Here is a 14,185-nt window from a genome sequence, read left to right as displayed (position 1 = left end):
GTAAAAGCAATGAGCCTAAAACCGACCCGCACATAGAAACATCCTTAGACGAAGACGAAGAATCCCCAGCAGGCACAATTTTAAACGCTCCTGAACTATATCCAAGGATAATCGCCTGAGGACAGGCTTAAATCTAACAATGGGGGAGTGACATATCTATAGTCCATGCTCCGCATACCCTTGTCTATGTCTATTACCCTGCACCCACAATACTATAAACAATCCGACACTACTATAAACAATCCGACACTCTCAGCTCCGAAACCCCATAAACAATCTCACGCTCGAAATGGACCACGCGTAGCCGATTGCAGGCAATGTAAACAAACACCCTAAGCTAGAAGTGGAACATAAAACAATAGATGCCGCACTAGAATCCAGCCGCTCTAAAATCCAGCCGCACTAGAATCACGCCACTCTTCAGAGATCAATTACTAATCGATTCTCAAGAACCACGCCATCGTAGCTGACCAATCAGAGTCCCTATTCTCAGCCACCCCCAAGTAATGCAACACCGATCATACGCAGCGGAAGCCTTTCATCAAAAGCCGCCTTTCCCACATATCGATCGAGTCACGTACTCCATCTCCGAAGCCGAAGTCAAAGCCAACGCCTCCGAATCCAAATCCGAATCCCAAGCCGAGCATCATGATATAAATAGTCTACATTTCGGAAGGCAAAGCAGTTCTGTTCAAGACAAACGTCAATCGCGACACCGTCGGAGAATTCAACAAAAGTTAATTCCATTCAAGACACCGGACATCAGTCATCGTCGGGGAAATAACTAATCAATGTGCACTAAGTTTAAGTGAAAGAATAAAATCTTTTTTTAAAACGCAAACTGCAGTGTCGCATATTTAACTATATATATATTTATTTATTAATTCCCGAGTAAACACGTCCGCTTTAATCAATCGATTCTCAGTCAATAACTCCAGCCCAAAAAGCTCGAAGATCGGATGATATTTGGAAACTTTAACTGCATAATCGGATGATCTTTCGCCCAATTGAGCGAAATTTTGGTCAAGCTTTTAAGCTATGCTCTCCCTACGCTACGCTACTCTCTTGGGTCAAGGTAAACGTGACGTCTTTCGCTTAAATGCGTGCGCTGCGCGCCGACTCTCTTTAGAAAGCTTTTCGGAAAGCTTGCAGCTTACGATCCACTTTCGGAGTTACTATGTATCTGCACTTTTAAGCATTACCAAAAGAAAACTGTGCTTATCCGTGATGTTCCATACTCTTTCCCTAAATTCGGTCCCTACACCACAGTTGAAGACGTAATTGTTCTTACAATGAGACTTAAACTGAAGAAGGCCATTTACTAAGGTGAATATCTTTTAAGTGATAGACTCCTAAGTTTTTCTTATCTTCGCTAGCTAATTGGTAATACATTGTCCCCACTCGGCGAATAACCTTGGCTAATATAAACACAGGCGCCAGCTTAGCGCTGAACTTTTTTAAAGCGTTGCTCTGACAAAAATTCCGGGCATACACGACGTCTCCAACTTTAAGTTGACGGACCCGGCTACGTAAGTTGTATGTCCTCGCATTCTGCTCGTGTGATTTAGCTACCTTTTGCTGAGCGGCTTGTCGACATACTTGTACTACATCTGGATATTCGACTCTGGTGTCATCCGATAGGAGATTTAGTCGTCTTAGTAGTTCATAATCCTTTCTATGGATATTGGCTCGTAACGCCGCACTAATTTCAGGTAATTTATTGTCCCAATTAGTATGATCTTTGCCGACGTACGCTCTTATAGCCGCTAACACGGATCGGTTTAACCGTTCACTGGCATTGGCTTGCGGTGAGTATATTGCAGTGCAACGGTGAGTTACCCCGAATCTGGTAAGAAATGACTTGAAATTTCCAGAGACAAACTGTGAACCATTATCGGTGAGTATAGTCTGAGGGACCCCGAAAGTACTAAATAACATATTTTCTAGGAAGTCACACACCTTACTTGAGGTAAACTTCTTGAGCGGACATACCAATTGAAATTTGGTGTTGTGATCTACGATTATTAAGATACCAATATTCCCTTGCTTGGAACGCGGATACGGGCCCAACAAATCCAGATAAAGCTTTTGAAAAGGTCTTTCTGAATTCATTGGCTTACCCATTGGTGGTCTTAAGACGACATTAGCACTTTTGGTCTGGCGACAAACGTCGCATTGTGATACATATACTCGTATTTGTGTAACCATTTTTGGCCAAAACAAGTACCTTTTCACTTTTTCAACGGTTTTCCCAATACCACTGTGGGAAGCGTCGGGGGGTCATGAGCCCTGGAAATTATATCGCTGGTAAGACCTGATGGAATCCAAAGCTTCCAAGTTTGTTTATCTGCTATCGCGTCCCCTGAGGATGGTTCGGTTCTTTTATACACCAAATTATCGTCAACCTTCAAATCGGGTAACTTAAGTTGATTAAGCCTTATGTGTTCTATTAGATCCATGTATTCTTTCGATTTAAACTCTGTAGAAGTAAGGTCGACTATGGGTCCGTTGCCGTTCAACTTTCGTACCTCGGGCTCATCTTGGCGTGACAACGCGTCGGCCACTACGTTTTCGGACCCTTTACGATGTGCTATTTGAAAATTAAATCCCTGTAATTTTATAGCCCAGCGGGCCAAGCGACCTGACAAATCTTTTTGCCTCATAAGCCATTGTAGGGACGCATGGTCCGTTATAACTTGGAAATCCTGTCCTTCTACGTAAGCTCTAAACTTCTTTATTCCTTTTATCACTGCCAAGCACTCGAGTTCGGTGACCGAATAGTTTCGTTGCACCTTGGAAAGTTTCTCGGACATAAAAGCTATAGGTAACTCTATCCCTTCCTCGTTTAATTGAGCTAGTACGCAGCCCAAACCAAAAGTGCTTGCGTCACATATTAACAAAAAGCGTTTCTTAAAATCGGGGGTGGCTAGGATTGGAGCAGATGTTAAGCAGGATTTGAGTTTATTGAAAGCTTCTTCGGCTGATGCGTTCCACTTAAGTGGTTGATGCTTTTTTAGTAGTTCCGTTAAGGGGTAGCTGACGGTGGCATAGTTATCGACAAAGCGTCTGTACCATCCAGAAAGTCCTAGAAATCTCCTTATCTGTTTCACGGTTTTTGGGATCGGGAACTCCATTATGGACTTTATTTTCCCCGGATCTGTCTTTAATTGACCATAACCTATTATGAACCCCAGATATGTAATCTCCCGTATACAAAAGTTTGACTTGGCTATATTAATCGTGAGATTTGCCTTACGCAAATGCATCGCTACCTTTTGTAACAGCACCAAGAGTGAATCGAAGTCATCTGAGAGCACCAGTAAATCGTCCAAATAGACAAAAACCCGATTCCTGAGGTGTGCAGGTATCACCTGATCCATAAGTCGGCACAACGTCTGAGCGGCATTAGTTAGGCCAAACGGCATTACCTTATACTGGTAAAGCGGCCTATTGGGAATGGTAAAAGCTGTATAGTGCCGAGATTTTTCTTCCAAAGGAATCTGCCAGTATGCGTGTTTCATGTCAAGTCCCGTTATGTATTTGGCTGGTGGTAATATACTAAGAATGCCATCTATGTGTGGTAAAGGGTAGGCATCTTTGCGAGTGTTCTTATTAATTTCTCGGGAATCTAAACATAATCGGTTTTTCGTACCTTTCTTAACTAAAACGCAATTGCTACTCCAGGAACTATTCGATTCCTCGATCACGTCTAAGGCCAGCATTTTCTCCACTTCGTCAAACATTAACTTTTCCTTCGCGGGTGAAATCGGCCAATGGCGTTGTTTAACTGGTCTATCGGGTACCATTTCGATCGTGTGTTGGATAGCTTTCGTACGTCCTAATCCTTCCCTTTCAAACGAAGGAAACGAATGAATCACGGATTCTAGTCTAACCTTTTGGTCTTTGCTTAGATCATGTACTGGCGGTGATTCCGAAGCCTTGGTTTCCTTTCCTACGTCTAATTCTTGTACCACAGATCTATCCGTTAAAAGCCTTGCTACCAGACCGAATTCTGTCCAGAAATCAATTCCTAAATACACATTTTGTTTCAAGGCTGGTATTATGAAAAATTCTATCTCCTTAGTATGATCGCGAAAAGTTATGGGAACTGTAATTTTCGCTACGACCTTACAAGATTCATTATTGGCCGTTCGAATATTTCCGCATTTCTTTGCCTTGGCGTGTTGCGCGAACGATTTAGCGGCTTCACTTCCAAGACAGCTTATCGTCGCCCCCGAATCTAGCAAGGCCATGAAGTTTTGTTCTTCTATGCTTAGTTCTATAAATAATCTGTTATCGGAGCTCAAAAGGACCGACGAGACAAGTCTCTTTCGCACCTTCTTTACCTTGGTCCAGAATTGCCTTAATCGTATGGTCGAACGTTTTGGTTGATACTTTAATCGTAGCTTATCTGATTGGGAACTTTCACCATCTATATCTATCCCCTCCGTCTGGGTTTTGTGCCTCTACCAGGGACCTATTAGATCGAATTTTTGGACAATCCGGGTTGGAGGTGTTTTCTTGGAAAGTTTGCTCTTTCATTCTGTCATCATTGTCGGATGCGCCAGTGTGGTTTTGTTTTGCGCATCCCGCTTTCGGTTTTCCGATGGGTTACATTTTTCGCCCTTTGGCTTAAAAGTATTTTTCGCCCCGCAGCCATAACAGAAGATTCGGCGTTCTGCTACGCAATCTTCAAACCGATGGCCTGTTTTGTCGCAATTCCAGCAAACAAACCGCTTGCGGCGTAGTTCGGAGATACTCTCTTCTTCTAGTTCTTCTTCCTCACTCTGAATTTCTGATACATGGGGTCTAGTTACCCGGTTTCTCTGTAGAAAGTTGCCAGCATCTTTACAGAAGTGTTCATGCTTTTTAACTTCCTCCCTCAACTCACTTCTATTCTGCATTTTTAAATGCAACAGCTCAAATCGCAGAGCACTTTTCGCATTCTGCTTAAGAATATCGATCAGCTTGAGTTCGCTTCTCTCATGTGAAAGTCGTGCCACTAACTTTTCAATGGCTGACTGAAAATCTTCGAAGGATTCGTTGTCCATCTGTTGACGTTTCCCAAAGGTCCAAATCATCTTTCTGATCGTCGAATCTTTGTCTAAATGCTGTACAGAACGATGACCAGGAGTATTGGTGGTTTCTTCGATGAAAATCCCAGAACCAACCGCTGGCCTTGCCTGTGAAAAGCAGATGCAGATTGTCGCAAAGTAACTGATCGTCATTCCCCAGAGTCTGTCCCGTAAGGGCACGAACGCGATATAGAAATTCTTCTACGTGCATTGCGTCTCGAGAACCATCAAATTTAAGACGCCAGCTTAGTAGGATATTTGCCGCCTTTGCCGGTGCTACATTTCCGGCTGTTTGACTACTCCTAGGAGTTCTTCCTTGGGAATCGCCTCTAACCATGTAACTATCACTGTCTACCTCTCGTCTAACATTACTGTGTGACACTGAGGGACCTCCGTTACCCGTAGTAGCGGCTGTGGCTAAATTCATATTGGAAAATTGGGCCTGTATAGTTTGTTCGATGGAAGCTTTTATGAACGAACTAAGGTTTTCCATCATAGATTTCTCCTGGTTTTGCATGACCGAATGGATGTAATTCGTAAGGTTTTCAGGTTGAGCGTTACTAGGTGACCTATTTCCGTTGCTACTAACCGACTGTCGACTCTCGGATAAATATTGATCTAAACTAGCTTGATACCTTGTTTACATTCCTCTTTTAGGGGTTGCTCCTCGGCCTCGACCTCTGCTGTTTGTCCTCCCTTTTTTACGTAATAAGGTTGGATCTAGTTGTACCGTCCCATTGGCTTCGTTTCCCTGAACATTAGGTGGTATGGAGCCTGAACTTAGGTGTAATTCTGCTGCTAGAGTATTATTTTCGTAACGCAGCCTACCAGGTTCGCATTCCGCCTTGCACACTGGACAAGACTTTTCGCTTTTCAAATGTTCGCATACGCAAGTATTATGAAATCGGTGGTGACTAGGCGTGGTAGCTATCAACTGGTCAAAACGAGTCTTGGTTGATCAATGCCGAAGCTAAATTTTCATTACTACGGTGGACCGCCATGATTTGTATGAATTTCTTAATAATAATAAATAAAACGAGGGGGAACGTTGTGAGTTGCTGCGGACACCGCAACTCTACAGTTATACCCGATACTAAGTCAGTATGGCTCTTCTCCGGCAGACGCCGCTAATATTAAGCGACACCACAAAGAGTGCGTGCGAGGGAGACAGAAAATCAGTCTGAGCGTGACGTCGGGCGCTGCGTAGCCACTGCAAATTGATTTCTTGCTTTTGGTTACAAAAGTTATCCGATCTGATCCAGATTCAGCAAGCTGATAGATATGGTCATTATCTATGATTCTGCGTTTTTAGTTTTCCCGAATCTGCAATATTGTTGATGCAACAGATTTTCGTCCTTTGTGTGGGCGGAAGGGGGTGGGGCGAAATTTTGAGATATACGTTTTATAGTGAGATCTAACAGGAGTACGGACACTAAATTTGGTTACTCTAGCCTTAATACTCTCTGAGATTTGTGAATATCCCCAGATTTGCATCCTTTGCGGGGGCGGAAGGGGGTGTGTCGAAATTTTGAAACAAACTCGTCTCGGTCTGATATATTAGGAGTGTGGATACCAAATTTGGTTGCTCTAGCTTTTATAGTCTCTGAGATCTAGGCGCTAATGTTTTACTCTAAGCAAAGCCGCCTATGCTACGTGTGTGTTAGAGAGAGACAGGGCGAGAAAAAATGAAATTGTTTTCTTGATGCTGGCTATAATAATACGATCCAATTCAGATTCTGCAGTCTAAAAGATATGGTCATTCTCTACGATTCTGCGTTTTTAGTTTTCTCGTATCTTTAAAATTGTGGATGCCACAGATTTTCGCCCTTTGTGGGGGCGGAAATGGGCGGGGCAAAGTTTTGAAATATTTTTGTAGCAGTGACATATCACAGAAGTCTGGATCCAAAACATCGTTGCTCTAGCTCTTATAGTCTTTGAGCACTAGGCGCTGAAGGGGACGGACAGACGGACAGACAGACATGGCTCAATCGTCTCGGCTATTGATGCTGATCAAGAATATATATACTTTATGGGGTCGGAAACGATTCCTTCTGGACGTTACACACATCCACTTTTACCACAAATCTAATATACCCCAATACTCATTTTGAGTATCGGGTATAACAATACTCATTTTGAGTATCGGGTATAAAAAATAATAATTATAATGAAAACGAGGGGGAACGTTGTGATTTGCTGCGGACACCGCAACTCTACGGTTATACCCGATACTAAGTCAGTATGGCTCTCCTCTGGCAGACGCCGCTAATATTTAACGACACGACAAAGAGTGCGTGCGAGAGAGACAGAAAATCAGTCTGAGCGTGACGTCGGGCGCTGCGTAGCCACTGCAAATTGATTTGTTCCTTTTGGCTATAAAAATTATCTGATCTGATCCAGATTCAGCAATCTGATAGATATGGTCATTATCTATGATTCTGCGTTTTTAGTTTTCTCGTATCGTCGAAATTGTGGATGCCACAGATTTTCGCCCTTTGTGGGGGCGGAAGTGGGCGGGGCAAAGTTTTGAAATATTTTTGGAGCAGTGACATATCACAGAAGTCTGGATCCAAAACATCGTTGCTCTAGCTCTTATAGTCTTTGAGCATTAGGCGCTGAAGGGGACGGACAGACGGACAGACGGACGGACGTACAGACGGACAGACAGACATAGCTCAAACGACTCGGCTATTGATGCTCATCAAGAATATATATACTTTATGGGGTCGGAAACGATTCCTTCTGGACGTTACACACATCCACTTTCACCACAAATCTAATATACCCCAATACTCATTTTGAGTATCGGGTATAATAATGAAAATAAAATTATGAAACTAATATGCAAATATGAGTTAACGAATATGAAATTTTTCTTATTTCCGTCGGTAAATAATTAATATGTTCGCCCTCTCCAGGCATGATCTAGGTGGTCTACTACTAACTGTACGTTTCCATTTGAATAGTTGAGTAATTAAGTTGGTTATGTTGGCCAGTTCTATTACCAGTTTCGAAGGTATAAGTCCGGATAATGGACAGTCTCTACTTATCATAAATAGACGATCGTGATTCCTAAACTCTGTGACTTTTTCCTAACACAAACTAGAATTTGATAAGGGAATCTCTACAGCCAAGCTCGAGATAATTTAATGAATATAACTTTGAGTCGGGGTATCCGTCTTTTGAATAGTTAGTTATCTCGTTGGTGGAGTCCTATATCGTGATATTAGCATATTGTAACTACCTATATAAGCTAGTCCATCCGGCGTACGAGACAACAGATTATACATAGGTCGACTTTTCCAACCATGAAAATTAGTCGTAGATTCCGTAGGCAACAGCTGTCGTACTCCCACCCGGAGAGATCTATCAGTATGGCATTACCAGAGAATTATTGTTTTGGATGGAATATAGAGCTATGGTGGAGCCTAGCCCCCGAATGACATTCCTCTGGTACTAAAGTTAAGTACCAACTTTACGAGAGATCATGTCCCTTCGGGCCCCACGTTGGGCGCCAATTATGTAGCGTCCAGGTGTGGGATAGCTGTCGTTTACCCATACTAGTATGAAGAGATTTCGTGTGCACCTCTAGCTATGCTCTGACTAAGCTCGCCGGATTGTCGGGGTTCGTTCTACTCTCTCGTATCATATACTGACACACACTCGCATAATGTTTTAGGTGCACATTTAAAAATTAAAAATAAGAAGAACCAAACATAAAACTAACAAAAGAATCCAGGTTTAACCGGAGCAAGGAATTGGTTATGGAACTAACAAGTTGGTTGTGGAAAGTGTGGACATACTTATCAATTACTCTACTCAAATGATGAGAAACTCCGGTGTTAGTGAGAATCTCTATCTTCTCTACCCTCCCAACCTATGCTATACAGGTAACCTGACCGTACAGACCCTTTAATAACGTAAAACAGTTATCATCCCACCACTTCGATCATGCCTTTCTGAGTACGGACTCCTGAATTTAGAACATATTATGGCTGTACTTCAAAATCAATATCATTATATATATATATTTCATTAAATCCCTAATCATCTAATTAAATTCTTGGAGGGGGTTTTCTTAACTTATAATTAAATTCATTTTTTTGCTGTGTCTCGACAGCTTAATATATGTGTAAAGAATTGAGAAGAAATATTAGGAAAAATAAAGATTTAAAAATGACCATCATATATGGGTAACAGATTCTAAAGGGGTGAGAGGTACCAATACATTATGGTTACGGATATATAAAGGTGATATCAATAGAAAAATATATGTAACACGCAGGTTACTTCCCAGCTCAGTGCATATATGTACTTGTTCTTATTTACAAACTCACAGCGCTTTTGGTAGGCTAGCACCGTTTATTCCATCCGTGATCGTTGAGCTCAATGATGACGTTGGTGTATACTTCTAAGGAAAAGAAAATATATTTAATACGAGTGTATATGCACGTGAGCGTACTAGAGTGTACTGCTTTGTAATCTCAAGAAAAATTAATGTTGCTCTCATACCCATTAGATTCCAAAAACCATTATGTTGGCTGGGTTACATAACTAACTATAAAACTGTATACATCGTGTGACGAAAGAGAATGGGTTTTAGCCTGGCACATGAAATCTAGAGGAAAAAGGGGCGTGTGTTACATCAACGAGTAACTACGATCCTCTATTGACGTGGTCGAGAGACATGTCAGCCAGGCTGAGTAGGACTGCACCTCCGGAAGAATCCAACAATAATGCAATCAATTCGAGTTCATTATTGGGTGTCGCTGGCGCAGCTAAATCAGTTGACGATGGGGTACATTAGCTCCTTAGCTTGACTTCAGGTTGCCGATCCGATTCGACGTCGGTCTACGGACTACACTTTCATTGGAGGCTCGATAATGGGTGACATCAATGACGCCAAAAATAAAGTTCCGGAGGCGCCTCTTGGTTTTCGCCGTGCATCCACACGGTTGTTGAGGATTTCGACAGACAACGCCAAGCTGCAGGTCTCGCTGTTCGGTGTTTTCCCGCGGGTTCACTACTTGTCTTTTCGATCCGCCCCACAACTCTCGTAGACCACACCGTATATGCACTCCTATGTAACTGACGGTCGCACGAGCAGTACCGTGGCTACGGGCCGCCGTCCTATAACACAAATTCTTATATATATATATTACCACGAACACTTTCCAAACTAATCACGGACATACCAGCTAGGTTTTTCTTTACACTGCTTTCCTGGGTAAATCTCCTGATTCTCGGTCTTAATTGAAACTCAACTCGAGAGGTATGGCGTAGATGCCAGAACTGTTCGTTGGCTAAATATATATATATATATATATATATAGTGACATATCTATAGTCCATGCTCCGCATACCCTTGTCTATGTCTATTACCCTGCACCCACAATACTAAAAACAATCCGACACTCTCAGCTCCGAAACCCCATAAACAATCTCACTCTCGAAATGGACCACGCGTAACCGATTGCAGGCAATGTAAACAAACACCCTAAGCTAGAAGTGGAACATAAAACAATAGATGCCGCATTAGAATCCAGCCGCACTAAAATCCAGCCGCACTAGAATCACGCCACTCTTCAGAGATCAATTACTAATCGATTCTCAAGAACCACGCCATCGTAGCTGACCAATCAGAGGCCCTATTCTCAGCCACCCCCAAGTAATGCAACACCGATCATACGCAGCGGAAGTCTTTCATCAAAAGCCGCCTTTCCCACATATCGATCGAGTCACGTACTCCATCTCCGAAGCCGAAGTCGAAGCCAACGCCTCCGAATCCAAATCCGAATCCCAAGCCGAGCATCATGATATAAATAGTCTACATTTGGGAAGGCAAATCAGTTCTGTTCAAGACAAACGTCATTCGCGACACCGTCGGAGAATTCAACAAAAGTTAATTCCATTCAAGACACCGGACATCAGTCATCGTCGGGGAAATAACTAATCAATGTGCTGTTAAACGATGTTCAATCCTTTTGTTGGATCGTTGGGGCTCAACCCTCCGATCTGTTTTATTGTGTTTTATGTTCTGAATTTTACAATTGTGTTTTGGGCTTTTGTAAGCCCAAAGCCGCGGAGCTGCGATGCCAGTGACGCCGGCAGCGGAGCGGCAGAACTATGTGTTCTTATCTCTTATATGTTAGTATGTATATGTGTGAATATGCTCAGCGCTGTTGGCAGCGAGAGCGCGAGGGAAGATATATGTGTGTATGCATGTATATTAGTGCCGTCAAGTCATGGGAACATGCTGACGCTGCACTTGGGTCGCTCGAGGCATTCTTGAGTGAATCGTAATACGATCACCCAGAATGTCTGGGACTTTATTGTTACGTAAACACTGAAACAAAGTGTTACAGTGTGTATTCTTTAAGTACCGTCGGTACAGTGGGTATTCGAAATAATGAATACTTTACTTTACTTTAATATGAGCATACTACATCTCCCTCCTTTTGAAAAATAACGTAATCTAATGAAGTTATTTTGTTTTTAGCTTTTACTATATATGTATACGAGTTATGTATTCTTAAAAAGACAATTTATATATATATATTTTTTTTTCTTTTTAGTCAATTATTAGAATATTGAACTTTAATTAATATTGATAAAATTTAAAAGTTATTTGAATATAAATGCAGAATAGTATATTTTTATGGTTTATATTTATGTATGGCCATACTAAAAATGATTAATAATTGCAAATCTTTAACCTATCCTTATGGACTGTCTGAGTTTTGTTTTTATTATCGGAGATTATGACGTTATCTCTTTCTCCGATTTTATTTTTAATTTTATGCTCCTCGAGCATAATCCTTGCTCGTTTATATGCTATTTCTAATCTATATTTACTCTCTTTAGAGTAATCATCTATGTTATATAGAGGTGCTATTCTATCTATAGTATTAAATTGAACTGGTAAGTTTGAAGTCTTACCGAAAACTAGCTCATATGGACAATAATCATGTGCCATAGAGGGGGTTGTATTAAAACAATATACGAAGTATTGCAGCCATACATCCCAATCTGATTTGTCAGCTGAGATGTATGAGCGTATGAACTCGTTAAATGTTCTGTGGCTTCGCTCCACGGTTCCTACAGTCTGGTGGTGATGTGCAGTAGAAGTTATGTTTTTGATGTTTAGATTTTTACATAAGTCTTCAATTATTGAATTTTTATATTCTGTTCCCATGTCCGTAATGAACGTCTTCATTGGACCGTACTTTAGAATAAAATTTTCAAAAATAGCTTTAGCTACTGTATTTGCACTTTTGTTTCTAATAGGTATGGCAACAAGGTATTTTGTCAGGTCACATATTAAGGTGACTGCATATTAATTTCCTTGTTCTGATTTAGGAAGTGGACCGATCGTATCCACTATTACCCTATCAAAAGCCATGTATGGTGTTTCTGTAATAGTCAATGGAGTTATTGTGTGCTTGGTTACTTTAGCTTTTTGGCATTTTGGACATTTTCGTATGTAATTGTTTATTTCTTTAGTCATACCTTTCCAAAAATAATGTCTTTTGACCTTGGCCAAGGTTTTTGTTATGCCTGTATGTCCTCCTTGTATGGGATCATCATGTAATGTAGACAGTATTGCTTCTTTTTCTTTTTCATTTTTAATTAGGGTCACCGGGTTGAGTAGCGCTACTCTTATTGTTCGTAATATTTTATTGCCCATATTTTTAAAATTATCTATTGAAATGTATTCAAAGATATTTTTCCACGGTGCCACTTTGAGTTGGCTGATTTTTTGTTTACCGGCTTGCGTTTCAAGCCTTTGGAAAAACTGACCTAAGTCAAGGGTTCCATTAGTATACAAATCGCTAACATCATATCTTGCAGTAATTTGTTTTCCATGTGTACGATTTCAACTAAAGTACAAAATCGTACGATTAGACCTAGACAAATAACTAACCATAAATAGGTTAAGATTTCCCAGCCACCTAAAGAAATAAACGATAATATGCTCTAAATATAAATATGTGACATGCACTACTGACCTAAATAAATATACAACGGACAGCTGCATGCATTTGTGTACATACACTGTTAAGATATTTACGGCACTATCATAAAACACATTCTGGATGACCTGCATGTGGTCAAATCTCACACCATCTGCATGATAACCATTGTGACCGTCATAAATATGACCCTTGGAATATTACACTGTTGGATTTGTAGTAATTGATTAGTCCTAAATAGAGATAACACATTTCCCTAGCAATATGATACTCAGAGCTCATTAAACATACCTAAGATCCTAAGTAAACAATCATACTCATAGAAATTGTATATAAACCTTGCATTTTACCAAATAAAATCAGTACGAAAGAAAACTCTGACGTATTCACATCTCCGAAGCCCAATTTGTTCAAGTACCGATTACGGCGACCATTTGTTACTGGTACATGAACCGGTAGCATACATACATAACATTTTCAGCATACGATTGTCATATTGACAATCACCACAGAATCAAGTGAATCTACATCAACAGATTCATTCGATTCGTTCATTTGGTGACCCCCGACTTTTGGACACTTAACCGTTCATCTGGATTTTGTTCCCGATTTGGAACTTGGATTTAGTTGGAAAATCCTACATAATTGGTCAACTTGGCGACCAATTTACATACATACAACAACACTCACAGTTGTGATTTAAAACCTTCGGTGAAGGAAAACGTAATTGGAGTTATTTGGATCTAACTCAACCATCACAGTCAACTTGGCGACTAAGGTTGAATTGGAAATAAGAATTCCAGTGTCATAAATATTTATTGAGATACTTTGACCATCTTCGTGGTTGTGAGTAGAGGCACAACCAGTCATAGTGACAAACAAATTACCTCCATCGGGTCAAAGTATTAAAATAAATAAAATAAAATGGCATCATCAAGCATTAATGTTATGCTAGACAGGCAGCTTGCCACAGGCGAAGAGATTCAGAGCCTGGTACGAAATTATAAAAAGGATTCTGCTGAAAGGAAGCAGAAACCAGAATATTTTAAATCCCGCATTGAGAACATATCAAAGCTCTGGGACGCATTTTCAATGGAGGAATGTAATATCAAAAAAATAACTCAAAACTCAAAAATT

The sequence above is a fragment of the Drosophila persimilis genome, unplaced genomic scaffold (genome assembly GCF_003286085.1).
Source record: "Drosophila persimilis strain 14011-0111.01,24,50 unplaced genomic scaffold, DperRS2 tig00000961-arrow-arrow-pilon, whole genome shotgun sequence".
NCBI lineage: Eukaryota > Metazoa > Arthropoda > Insecta > Diptera > Drosophilidae > Drosophila > Drosophila persimilis.
The sequence above is the reverse complement of the archived record's forward strand: the minus strand, read 5'-3'. Positions refer to the sequence as shown.